Source organism: Danio rerio, chromosome 18 (genome assembly GCF_052040795.2).
Source record: "Danio rerio strain M-AB ecotype USA chromosome 18, GRCz13ab, whole genome shotgun sequence".
Taxonomy (NCBI): Eukaryota; Metazoa; Chordata; class Actinopteri; order Cypriniformes; family Danionidae; genus Danio; species Danio rerio.
The window spans coordinates 46,837,727-46,852,050 of NC_141038.1; the positions used below are offsets into that span (position 1 = coordinate 46,837,727).

The 14,324-nt window shown below is 34.8% G+C and overlaps 1 long non-coding RNA gene across 9 annotated transcripts in view; it reads left to right on the forward strand.

The window, feature by feature from the left end:
• The window catches only part of LOC137488332 (uncharacterized), a 300,450-nt gene that overhangs the window by 41,229 nt on the left and 244,897 nt on the right, over positions 1-14,324 (forward strand). The window lies entirely within an intron of this gene.

The window sequence follows — 14,324 nt, forward strand, 5'->3', positions numbered from 1 at the left end:
TAAAACAATAAAATCTACATAGGCTCTGTGTGACTAAAATAGTTTTAATAGAGAACATTACCTGTCCACAAGAAATACTTCAGCCATGGTGTTATCCTTCTTCCAACCTCCAAGAGTAACTGCAATATTGATTGAGTTTTGATTCAGCATTTGTGTTTAGTGCTGTCACTCTTTAGTGTGCACGTGAACTTGGCGTGAACTTGGATCTGCATGTATGGGTGCGCAGATGTACAGATGTACTTTGTTGACAGACAGTTTGGGCTACTTATCAGAAATATGGGAATTTTCAGCCCGACGATATTTAATTGGATGAACATTGTGTAGTTTTATGCCTCATCCAGTATAAAAAATACACAGAAATACATTTAGATCATTTACTTTAATCATTACTACTGGACTGCGAAGAGACTTTCAACCAGCACAACAAAAAAAAATGTTTCTGAAGACAATCACCTACTGCACCTTTTAGTAGATTTAACATAAAAAACTCAAAAGTTGCATCTTTTTTTTTTTTTTGATGTTGAGAAATGTAGATGAATATTTAATAAAGTGATTTAATAAAATTGACTTTTATTGACACTTTTAAAATGATATATTGCTTGGTTTGATGTTGTAAGTTACCGTACAAATACTTTTTAATATTTTTTATATTATTTTCCAGATGTAATTTTATTTATTTGTATTGTAATATAAATATATTAATATAAAACTATATGCACATTTCCATATTGTCTCCTTAACTAAACAGACCTGATTCAGATCATCAGCTCATTAGCTCAGACTGAAAGACCTTTAATGGTAGTGACAGACAAAGGAGACATCCAAAAATGCAGTGTTGGTGGTCCTGCAGGAATGTGGTTGAGAAACACTGTAGCATGGTAATAGTAAATATGTAGATAGTTTTTATCTTTTTCATTTGTTTTTAAATGCATTTCTTTTTTTGCACGTCAATTATTGAACAATATGTGCAAAAGGAGGGAGGGTTAAAATCGAGAAACCAAATCCCCAATGGAGTAGCCAACAGCAAAATCAACAATTCCTTCCCAGCCTTTGTAAAATGTCGAATCCCCTGCCACTCTACCAAAATTCTAGTTATTAAAGTAAAAACAAAGTGTCTGTACACAAAGCATGAATGTTTTATAGGATACAGAACATCAGAGTCAGAGCCTTGAGCGACTGGCACTGGCTTTTGAACCTCCTACTGAGAGCATGGAGCTCCGAGAAGCCAAACCAATAAAACAAGCCCGGTCTGCAGTCACACATGTGCCAACACACACATACACACACACACACACACACACTGGCTGACTGTAAAGAGTGCAGAATTCCTCTGTATGAGAAGTAAGCTCAAAATACACCTCAGCTCTGAGCTTCTTGCTGTACACCGCCACTGCATATTTGATGAGCACTTTCAAAGGTTTAATACTTGTAAGGACTCCGAGCGCCATCCTAAAAAATGTAGAATTATTCACTCGAATGCATTCCACCAGTTATAATTCACATGCTCGCATGCAGTCCCAAACCTGTATTTATTGCTATTGTTTATTTATTTACTTATTTTCCTATGGGACACTAAATTAAGTAAAAGAAAAAACTTTATTGTAAATTAATCGGGCATTGCCGCAGAGGAATGAACCACCTATTACCAACTATTATTCATAAAAAGTAATACAATAATGATACATTTGAGTTTATTGTCCATTCACCGTTTTTTTTTTTACAGTGAAAGAAGGGCACTCAGAATATGAATGAAACATGCATGTTGAACATGTGTCTTACTGATAATAAATATACCAGTAGCATTTAAGCTTTCATCTATAAAAGACATCATTCGTGACCAATTATACAGAGCTCTCAGCTTGCCCATTACTCTGACCTGCAGCTGCCTTGACTCAAAAAATTACCTACATTAAAGAAAGGCATGTTTTACCGGGAAACATAATTTTCATTTTGAAATAATAATAATAATCATCATCATAATAATGAAAGCATAAGGCTATGCGCTGTATATTTCAAGTCTTTCAATTTATGTATAATCACATGGTTTTAATGGTGTTGTCCTTCCATTTGAAGCGTAACAGTCATGTTCTCTTTTGTGCGCTCGGAAAACAACAACATGCATGCTTGGTGTAACTTGAGACAAGAAATGTTTTATTTTAAAATAAGTTTCCGGTGCCCTGAGAATGTGTATGAGAAGTTTTAACTCTAACTATCACACAAATAAATGTGGGTAACTCTTTGAAACTGCCCCTTTTTTAGGCTTTGATTCAATTTGTGACTGCCGCTTTAAATTTGAATGAGATTGTGCTCAATTCAAAAGAGGGAGAAGGCACAAATTCCTGTGTGTCAGCATAGTGGCAGATTCATCTAACGTCAACTAACGTTGTATGCTAATGAGCGAGAGATTGTCACTAATGTGCGGGGCTTTCCCCCTCTGATGACCGGTACAAAGTGGAGAATTTCAATCAGAGGTACATTTCCAAAAACAATCAATAACCAACTAAAGTTGCAAGTGCCATCGTTACAAACATTGTTGATTTGGGATTTTCAAAATCCATCATTCCAACAAACTTTCGCAAACTGGGTTGCAAACTTGTACATTTGCAACTACACCTCTAGAGCTAGTTAGAATCATAGTTCCTGACTGTGTTCTATTCCCAGTTATCTCCCCTAAGCCCTATTCTGTTCGCCGTTTAAACAACGTTTTATATATATATATATATAAATTTATATAAGAAAAAAAATATTTTTTTAGGGGGGCGTGCCCCAGTAAAGCTTTGTCTAGCAACGCCCCTGCACAGGCCCTATATGTGCCGTATACATATATTTCAATTAATATGGAAAACAAATAAATGTTTTTACCAAAACTAGTATTGCATTTCTTTTTTTAAAAAATGCGTTTAAAACAATTTATACACAAAATTATCACTATTTTAAATCTATAATAGTTTTATTATAAAGATGTTGTTACTCCACCATTTTACGTTATGACATGTTTCAAACAATGGACTTTTTATCCAATAGTGATTGCTTTTTTTCCCTCTCACACTCTTTGGCTCGGTCTCTCTTTTGGACTGCCGTTTTCTCTTAAATCGAGCATCTGCGGAATGAATTGTGGGTTCTCGATCCACGTTTCATCTGCCGCTCATTCAGTAAAACAAGTGATCAGCGTGCAACAAAAGCCCAAATCAGCAGCTATGAGTCGTTTACATATAGTTCAATTTGGAAAACTAACGAATGTTTGTACCAAAACTAATATTGGATTTTTACAAATATTTTTAAGGCGTTTAATCTAAAGGCAAAAACTTTTTTTTTAAGTTATGGGGATTATAGACGTTTTACGTTATGACAAGGTTAAAACAATGGATCGGTTTTGGGAAACACTCATCACTACAACGTTCTTTTCCCAAACGATGGATCGTACTATAATAGTTCAGCCACGAGTTTTTGTTGTTTGGAAAATGCACCCCGGAGTGTTTCCGCAGATTGTTTTTATGAAGTGTGATTATACAAAAATGTTTAATACATTTTTACCAGTAGAAGCTAGTTATATTCACTCACTCTTGCCACACAAATGTGTTAAAACCCTTTTTAAAAGTGTTTTTGCATAATAGGGTCCTCTTTAAGCCTCCAAATTCTCCACTATGTTGTTTTTTTTCTGTCTTTGTCTTCCTCTAAGGTAGAAAATAAGATGGTGAGGTGTGTTCAGCAAACTTGTTGTTGTGGTGCTCAGCATCAGCTGTTTGGCCAAGCTCACTGACTATAAAAGAAATCATTTCACATTTGATTTGGTATTTATATGCATCACTCTTATTTATTTATTTCCTATAGTGGTTGCCTCTTTTTCCCTCTCACACTCTTTGGCTTGCTCTCTTTCTCTTTTTGACTGCCATTTTCTCTAAAATTGAGCATCTGCGGATTGAATTGTGGGTTCTCGATCCACGTTTCATCTGCCGCTCATTCAGTAAAGCAAGTGCCGAGCACGCAACAAAAGCCCAAATCAGCAGCTCTTTTTGTAATTTACAAGAGAGCGCGGTCCCTCCCTTCTGCTTTTTACCAGCTCCTGTAGATATATCCACGCTGAAGACGAATTATTCATTTATACTAAAACGTGGTTGAAAATGAAGGAATTCATTTGAAATCCATTTCCGCCATCATGTTTATGCATGTAAGACCTTAACAACAATGTGCTGAGAGGAGAGCCCATAAATGAACATAACCAGTCTTGTCACTTACACTGTAAGGCTTTGGCTGCTTGTGAATTTAAAGCAGGACTTCAGCTTTCCCTCCAGTGTGCTGTTGTTGATGCTCTGCTGATCTCTTCACATGAGAGGTCCATCTTAATGCAGATCATTTATTCCAGAGAGAGGGAGAGAGAAGGAGAGAGACTAAACACTCTCGTTGAAAAACTCAAACCGAGCTCCAAACAAAACCTTCACAAAAACATTGACAAAACATTCAAATGTAGTTATGAAGGAATGTTTAAAAGTGAATTTGACCTCCAAACCAAACGTCGACGTTATTTAGCTCTAAACAGAACCAAACAATTGGCAAAGCATCTATTATTAAAACAATTAAGAGATTTTTAATGCTGAACTATTATCTAGAAATGGAAAAATATAAATATAATCTCGAGCTCCTAAAAAAAATTGCGAATTTGTAAAAATCATGACATAAATCAAATGTAGGATCACACACTTTCTGCTCTTTTGCCCCAAATACACCACAATAAAAATATTTTAAAAATTTAAAAACATTATGTATTTACTTTTTTTACTTGAATGTATTAAAGTAGACATTTTATTCAGAATACTTAGATTTATTTTTTTATTTTTTATGTACTTCACATGTTATATACATCTCACATGTGTCCATGTGTTTGTGAAATGCTTAAAATACCATGTTAATTTTTATATCATGCTGTAAATGCCCCTTTTTGTGTGGCAGCAAAAAAGCAGTTTTTGTGTGTCCCTTTAAATGCAAATAAGCTGCTGCTCTCCACCCCTTTTCCATGAGTGGGTGGAGCCTATACAACTACATCCTGTGCCTTGATTACTTCAGGAACAATAAACAAGAGCTTGTCTGTTTGAATTCCTGACAATTGCAAGTATATTAGTATATTACATTTTAAAAGCAGTGTCTCTTGGACATGAAGACTTTAAGGCAACTCAACCAGGTCTTGGTTGAAGAGTATTAATTAAAATCAACAAATTGAGATGTGTGGAAAAAAAGAAAACTCTCCTTACAACTGACAAACCATTTGAGGGCATTCAGAAACAGTGCTTGCTATAGAAAACATTATGGGAGTGAACTGAATTAAACCCCGTATTTGAAGCACTGATGTATGAACCATACTAGACTGGGTTACCTGCTGCTTAGCTATTAGAGTACAATGCAGTATTGAAGAAACCAGCTAGTTAATTATTTTCCCTGAACTGGGTTGCTGATATGTAAAATATGCGTAAAACCATTTGTCACTTAAGTCACTTAATTAAGTTATCCTTTTTATTAAATAATGCAATTCATTGTGGTCTCACCACCACCAGAAAATAAAACAAATAAATAAATAAATACATACTTAGAAGTCAGAATTATTAGCCCCCTTGAATTATTAGCCTCCCTGATTACCCCCCCCCCCATTTCTGTTTAATGAAGAGATTTTTTTCAACACATTTCTAAACAATATTATTGTTTTCATTTCTAATAACTGATTTATTTTGTCTTTGGCATGATTACAGTAAACAATATTTGACTAGATCATTTTTCAAAACTCTTCTATACAGCTTAAAGTGACATTTAAAGGCTTACAGTAACTAGGTTAACTAGGCAGGGAAGTTATTGTATGATGATGGTTTATTCAGACTATCGAAAAAAAAAAAATATATATATAGCTTAAAGGGCTAATAATTTTTACCTTAAAATGTTTTTTACTAAATTAAAACTGCTTTTATTCTTCCCGAAATAAAAACAAATAAGACTTTCTGAAGAAAGCCTGAAGAAAAAATATTATCAGATATACTGTGAAAATTTCCATGCTCTGTTAAACATCATCACTCTGTCATACATACATACAATCATAAATCAGGGCATTATAATATACATTGTATATAACATTGTTTAACTTACAGCAAAAACAATGACAGCTGTGGTTGCCAGGACTTTACTTTAGAACTAGATATTAAAGTTTGAGGACAAACTTTATGGTGGCTTGAAAAGCCGAATCTGAAAGTTTAAAGTGGTTTTAAAGTGTAAATAGCATGTTAGTATGATTTTAGCTTGAGTTAACTTATTACTAGCATGAATTAGCATGTTAGTAGCATGATTCTTACATGAATTAGCATGTTGTCTGCCGCATTTCTGTTAAATAAAACCTGTAAAATGTATGGCAAAAATAGCAGCTGTGGTGCCAGAGCGTTACTGTTAAAATACAGTAGAAATGTTGAAATAATTCTGTAAATGATAAACTACCGTACTACACTAGTGTTTTGGAGTACTTACACTGAACTTTATACCTTTGTTACACAGACAAATTTATGAACCATTAGCAAGTATGTGTGAGAAAGACTACACCAAGAATAAACCAAGGCTCGTCACAAGCAGTGTAACATACTAATAGAGGAAGCGTAGTCTAATTCACACTACTAAACATCATTATCGTAACACATGAAATGTAATTGATGCAATAAACATTATTTAATGTTAGATGTAACATAATATGCTATTGTATATAACTGATAAGAAGCCAAATCTAAAAAGAGCCATAGTTATGTCGACAAAATGGCATAAGAAGTGAATTGTCATGTAGGGAGTTCTGGGAAAGTTAGCTATTAACCATATGAAGAAAGCTTAACCAGGTTACTGATTTTTACCGTTTTTAACCATTGCTATTAGTCATTTAGTCATTTTTTTTACAGTGATTGATGTGAAAATAATTTGATGTGTAGTTTTAGTTGTACATATTTTGTGTACTAAAATAATCACCACCTAATTTAAGGCATCTCTCCACCATTTGGATGCTTTAACTACAAAAATGCAGTAGCTGTCAGTGCTGGGCCAGTGCAAAAATGCATCCTTTTCATATGCATAATTTCAGAATCTTTCAAAGGCTTCAAAAGAATATTTTCCTAATGTAAAATAATTTGTAGATAGCTTCTTGAAGACATCAAATAGCCACATACCAATTTTCATGAGTGAGTTTAGGGGGAAAAATATGGTATCCCTTCAAGTACATTTACTATCAAGACTTCTAAGGTATGGGAGGTGTTATATTTTTCAGTGTGGCATCTCGGTTGTCTTGTTCTTTATAATATTAAAAATTCTCTTCTCATTAAATGGATAAGTAGGCACTTTAGCATGTCACAAATGCAAATTCAGCCACAAGGGACATTAAAACTGATGCCTTTAGGTCAAAACTGACATAATGCTTTTTGAATGTGTGTAGAAATTAAGCTTTATAGAGACTGGAGATGGAGATCAGAGTTGGTTCTTTTACTCAAACTAAGCAATCATCTGACATCAAAAGACAAAGAATATATGCAATGTTTGAATAAATTACTGTGACTGTATATATTTATGCTTTAATGTACTTTTATATTGTTATAAAAGTATAGTTTATGCACTTAAAATTGTTTGTCTGTTCAAACTACTACTACTGAGCTGAAACAACCCAATTCTTGATTTTTTTTTTTGTCGACTACTTAGCTACTAACGTTACATCATGCGCATTTATATACTAGCAGTGAATCGCAGATGGGGCTCTATTTTAATGACCTAGGTGCAAAGTCTAAAGTACAAGGTGCAAAAGCATTAAGGCCATGTCTGAATCCACTTTTGCTATTTGAAGAATGAAAAATATGGGTTGCACCTTAGCACATGGTCTTAAAGGGTTGTGCTTGTTCTCTTAATGAGTTATGGGTGTTTGAATTATAATGTGCATTAAACCAATCAGAGTCTCATCTCTCATTGCCTTGAAGAGTTGAATCGCACCATGGCGCATTTGCTATTTACATGGTGAACTTTGTAAGTGTAAAAACTGAACACTAGCCAGAAAAAAGTTAAACAGACCATCAACAGTGAGGATAAAGAATAAGCCTCCATTCGGCCTCTTTACTTTGTCTTTACTTGCACTCTTTACTTTACTCCTTCACTTTAGTGGAGTAAGGAAATGATGGAAACTCACTCTAGTGAAGTAATCCATTAGCCTACATATTAAGTTTTGTTTGTTAAGTGTAAAGATTTGTTTCAAAACTATATCTAAATTCTGTTCTATTTTCAAGTAAACGGATAAATGAACAATAGTGATGAAGTGTGGTCAAAAACTGAGTTATAGTGCTCAGCGTAATTGAGTACACCCCATTTTGAAAATTATTAATTTTATCCATTTCTTAGTGAATATAGGCAATGTATTTTAGTGCATTTAAACAAAACAGATGTAATAAACAAATATATTTATTTAGTCACCAAACATATTTAGACATTAAAAGATAGTACAATTAAATTCAAGCAAAGTATTGCAAAAAAAATAAAAAATTACAACATACAAATTTAACATTTTTCAATTTTATTCCTTTTTAAATTTGTGTTTAATATTTTTCTATTACATTAATTTGAGTGTACTAGTTTTTAGACCGTTATCGTAAGTTATTTTGTTAAATTAGCTCCAGTTTTGGCTTCAGTATTGACTAATCTAATGTATATGCACATTTGTATAGCTTCCAATGAAAAATATGAATTTACAAGATTTATTTTATTATTTATTTTTTTATTTATATTTTTTATATTTAAGTAGAAAATAAAATTTTTTTGTATCACTTATTTATTTTATTTATTTTTTTTTTACATGTAAAGAAAGTTGTGTATTACTGTTCATCCGGTGTGTATTGAGCAATGTGTAAGCATAAGGGTATAACTAAAGCACTCTGGCTTGACTTTAGACCAGCTTTCAGTTGATCAATAGCACAGTCTATTTTAGTTCCTCAAAATAGCAATGTGCCAACAATGCACCTCAACAAACCTCCTTTCTAGACCGGAACACCCATGAGTACACAAATTGAAGCAAATTGATTTGCTATTTAAACAACTTGGCACAAAACGTAGATGAGCTGGTCTGAAAATAGGACCTAATCATTCCAAAACACATCTTGCGCCAGGTCTATAACAGGGCCCACGGTCTCTTTAAATAAGCATAATATTAATAGTTTAATAAACACACATTCTGTAACAGTAGCAGTAAATAAATCTTAAACTTTAAACATTATAGATGCTTTTACATTACTGTATTTACAAACAGATGATATGATGATGATAAGAATGCTAAAAGCTCCAATACTGTTTTACTTTTCATCTCAAACACATTCACTTGAACTTGTTTATGATAAATCATTAACATTAGCCACAGCTGATAGTTTAACTGCAATTTGCACCTCAAAGAGGATATTTTCCACTTCAGGGAGCACAATAAGTCAACAAAGGTCCCGACTTCTGCCAAAAATGGCAAACATGTTGATTTTTGGAGTCATCATTGACTCATTTGCAGCATACTTGCATGCTCCAACTGTATTCCTTCAAACCATTGTACATTCTTTTACAGGAATTTTTATTTGTTTTACATTATTGGCTTCATTTTATTTTACATTTAAAAAGTAATACTAGAATAAAGTGTTGTTAATTCTGTTCAAATGTTTTTCATAAAAAAATAAAACTACAAAAAGTACCGATCAGAGTATCGTTAAAGTACCGAACCGTTAAGTGGTATAGGTAAAAGTAGTAATACTGTTAAAACCTTAACAATACCCATCCCTAGTAACAACTCTCTCTCTCTCTCTCTCTCTCTCTCTCTCTCTCTCTCTCTCTCTCTCTCTCTCTCTCTCTCTCTCTCTCTCTCTCTCTCTCTGTGTGTGTGTGCGTGTGTGTGTGTGTGTGTGCGTGCGTGTGTTGCTGACAAGCCTCTTTTAGTTGTTGAACAATATGAGACGCTATACTGTTACTTGATTTGGACCATCCAGACACCCCGGGTTTGACTAATATCGCCCACTCGCAAAATAAAGAGCTAGAGTGCTGGTAATGTGCTTCAGAAAATGCATCATTTCCCTACACAGTATATGATTATCCTCAGCAGGCAGAAATATGTGTGGTCTTTTCGAAATGTCAGACTAATGGCAAGACATTACTGAAAACATAATTCAACATGTTTGAGCTTGAATCGCACACCTTCAGCCTCATGATTTCATTGTTAGACTAATATAAAGGTTCTCGACCAGAGGCAGGGGACCCCCGCGGGCTCATGATGACTTAATTTAAAATAAAAACAAAACAAGCTCTGCTATAAGCTAAAATGTATTCCAGTCATCATAATATTTCTTTAATTCACCGTTTAATGATTGTTTTCTTTAACAATCTCCAGCAATCTTGAAGGGATATTTAATCCAATATTGAAAATGACCTCATCTATTCTTTCTCATGTGCTTTTAAGCCATTTATGAGATCCTTTTGCTGAACACAGAAGAAGATATTTTGAAGAATGCTGGTTGCTGGGAGCCATCAACTTCTGTTGTAGAAAATTTAAAGGAAGCCAATGGGTCCAAGCAACTGGCATTTCAAAACACCGTCTGTGTTCTACAGAGGAAAGAAAATTAAATTGGTTTTGTAAATAATTTTTGGCTACATTGCTCAAAACCACAACTTTGTGTGGTAAATGCAATAGACTCAGAGTGTAAACTGTATATGCAATGGATGATTTGCACAATTGTTTATCCCGTAAACTGGTTTATGAGTGATATTTCAGTTATTTAAATAGATGGTCAACCCAAAACTGATAAATCTGTCATCATTATTTAACATTGATTGTTCATTTGTCCTAAAGTTTCTTCCTTCTGTTTAACACAAAAGATGCTAATATACAAAACCCTAACCTAAAACAATTGACTTCTATGATATTTGTTTTTTCTACTATGGATGTAAGTGGCATACCTGTTTTTCCTGGATTCTCCCGTATTTTACAGTTCTATCCTGCTATCATCCCGTAAAGGTATTTTCCCATATTTCTCCCGTATTTTCAGTCTTTCTCTGAAGGGTGGCAAATAAACATTAAAGAGCCCATCCTCACTATATGCAACCCATACCGCCAAACCACCAGGGGCCACCCCTTGCTCTTAAATGTGAGTCTGTTCTGTGCTTTTGCTTTGTTTAGGCATGAAACCATTTTGAAATAAATATAAAAACGGCGCGATTCCCTTTCCTTTTCATTACAGGTGCCGTCACCCCTCCTATGCAATATTCAAAACAGTCATATAGCGATGAGTGACAGTCATATACTTGATTGGCATTTGTTTATGCACTTATATTTATACAATATAATATATACACAATATATACTGTACATAATATATACATAATATATACTGTATAATATATACACAATTAACAAACAAAATAAGTGTAAATTAAAGTGAATAGGAACGCTGTGTAGATTTCTTTGGGTATTAAAATGTAAATTTTACATTAGTCTACTTTTTACTCATAAAAGTTTAGTTTGAAAGGTTTGTTTCACTCAATACCGCATTTAACCTTAAAGAAATTTTCAGGTCTTAAAGATAATTTTTGCCACAATTAACCTGAAAGCAAACTGAACAAATATTGAAAAATGAAAATATTTAGCAAAAAACAGTTGGCAATAAATGAAAAGTATCTAACCTTCTGTGTTTTCAATGGTCAAGTAAAATAAATCTGATGTGCTCATCTAGTCCTCTTTTTTATGCCTCAAGGTTATAGTTTTTTATAGTGTGCATATTTACTGTACTGCTCTACAATTCAATACAGCATGGTGCTATACAATTTTCCCCAGCAGTTGTGTATTCATGTGTTTTGAGGGCTGATTGCAGCGCGGCCTCTGTGAAAGATGAGATTTATACACTGTTTACTCTCGTCCCAGGGCTTGAATTATATCAGACTTTGGCAGAATTGGAAATATGGCAAGCATCTTGCATCTCACGTTTATCTTACATGGTGTTAAAGATGAATGTCTCGAGCGGGGCAAAGGTCCAAATTGTGTAAAGGGGGCAGAACAGTCCTACACGATGAGATCTGGCAGGGAAACCTGGACCATTCAGCCAAAAAACAAATCGCGTTATATTGTTGGCCACGACTTTGCATGCTAAGACCTGGAAGAGGCATGAAGAGCTTTAGGTTTTGACATGCATACATTCCCTCGTGGGTGCATGTTATGTCCTTCCTTCGATTATTTACCTTCTACAAATCTTCTCTCATGTTTTCAGGGTTTTTTTTTTCCCCAGCGTTGTTGTAGTAGTAAAGTAATAGTAAAACTTTATTGTCCTTGACAGAAAATTTGTTATGGGCATTGCCATATTGCTGCAGACATTCACTAAAACAAGCAAAAAATAAATAAATAAATAAATAATGCGGAACACAGCAGTTACAAAATTTATAATGCTAATTAAGATAGACTCTAGTTAAATAAACCCACTGAAACAGGTACAAAGGATTTCTTATAGCGGTTTAACCTACACTTTGGGACTCTATATCTTCCACCAGAGGCAAGCAGTTTGTAATGTGGAAACAAAAAACGAGTTGGATCGTTTACAATCCTTTCTACCTGTTTGAGGACACAAATGGTTGTGTCCATTTGGTTTTGAAACACTTCACTCTAACATGTAATAGCTCCTTCAGCAACCTAATCAGCTTTCTCAGAGATGGATACTACATTGTTGCTTTTATTTTGCAATAGAAGTCAAAGTGCACTTGAGAGCCCTGAACTCATCAGACTGTGTACTATGTTGTTAGCATTTACTGTACAGAATCGACTGGGTGAAAGAGTTAACTTAAAGCTTGAATGTTGGCCAGCAAAACAGTGTAAAAAGAGCTTTAATGAACAAATTATAAACTTATAAAGTCATTCTTTAATTCATTTTCTTTTCAGCTTAGTCCCTTTATTAATCCGGTGTCGCCACAGCGGAATGAACCACCAACTTATCCAGCACGTTTTTACGCAGCGGATGCCCTTCTAGCCGCAACCCATCTCTGGGAAACATCCACACACTCATTCATACACACACTCATACACTTGGACAATTTAGCCTACCCAATTCACCTGCAACATGTCTTTGGACTGTAAGGAAAACCGGAGCACCCGCAGGAAACCCACGCGAAGGCAGGGAGAACATGCAAACTCCACACAGAAACGCCAACTGAGCCGAGGTTCGAACCAGCGACCTAGCGACCTTCTTGCTGTGAGGCGACAGCACTACCTACTGCGCTACTGCCTCGCCCCAGTTTTAATTTTTTTCTTTCTTTTTTTTTTTTAACCATTTTCAGGACATGCTTCAAGGCTTACCTTACCCTAATTCGCCAAAACATGTATTGATGTAAAAAGTCATCAATGGCAGGGAAGCGTTGTCTCTTAATTGTCGAGATATCTTCTCAATGATAAAGAGATAACCATTCAAGCTGAGTGTCCAAACAAGGAATAGGAAAGCCTCCTGTTCCATTTGCATAACATACCTGTTAAATCTTCAGACAGATCCACGCATGGCTGCCAGTGCACAGATCCGATCCATCTTCATAATGGAAACCCATGACTGCACAGGCAGCCAATGACTCTCCTTCCATATGGCTGTGGATGGTTGAGCAAACCTGTCAGTGTCTTAAGATGTGGAGCAATAGCAGCCTGGGAGGAAACACAGACGCCAGGTTTCTGATATTCTCGAGCTTTGAACATCTCTGCAGAGACCAAGCGAAAAGAAGGCTGAGCAGAGCCAGTTGTTTTTCAAGCCTTCTGCCAAGAAAACTGCCTATAAAATGTATGAAAACATTTTATTTTAAAGGTGAACTCGAGCCTGTATAGAATCCAAGGGCAAATTGAAAATGAACAAATACAAATCTGTCTTGTCATTCTGTTTATGGCTTACGACCAAAAACAGCAGAAGGATAAATTCTGAAACTCTCTCTCTCATAATTGGAAACTGCATCTCTGGTTTACAGAAAACTGGAATTTTTCCCAAAGCCAGCATCCTGCGTCTTTACACAAGCTCGAAAGAATGAAATGACCTTGCAGACGCTGGTTTAAGTATTGCGCACTGTGATGAAGCCTGTTTCCACACATCGAGTTTTTAATATACTTCCTGATTTACTAGAAAGCTTTCAGTTCAGCGTTTATTGCCTTTATGTATTGAAGCAGGAGTTTTAAAAGGGAGAAGAAGGGTATCGGAAAAATAAAGAGATCAAACTTCATATATTTATAAGGTTGAGTACATCAGACTTGATATTTGCATTGCACACAACTTAAAATAAAGAATCTCAGCTTTCAAAAA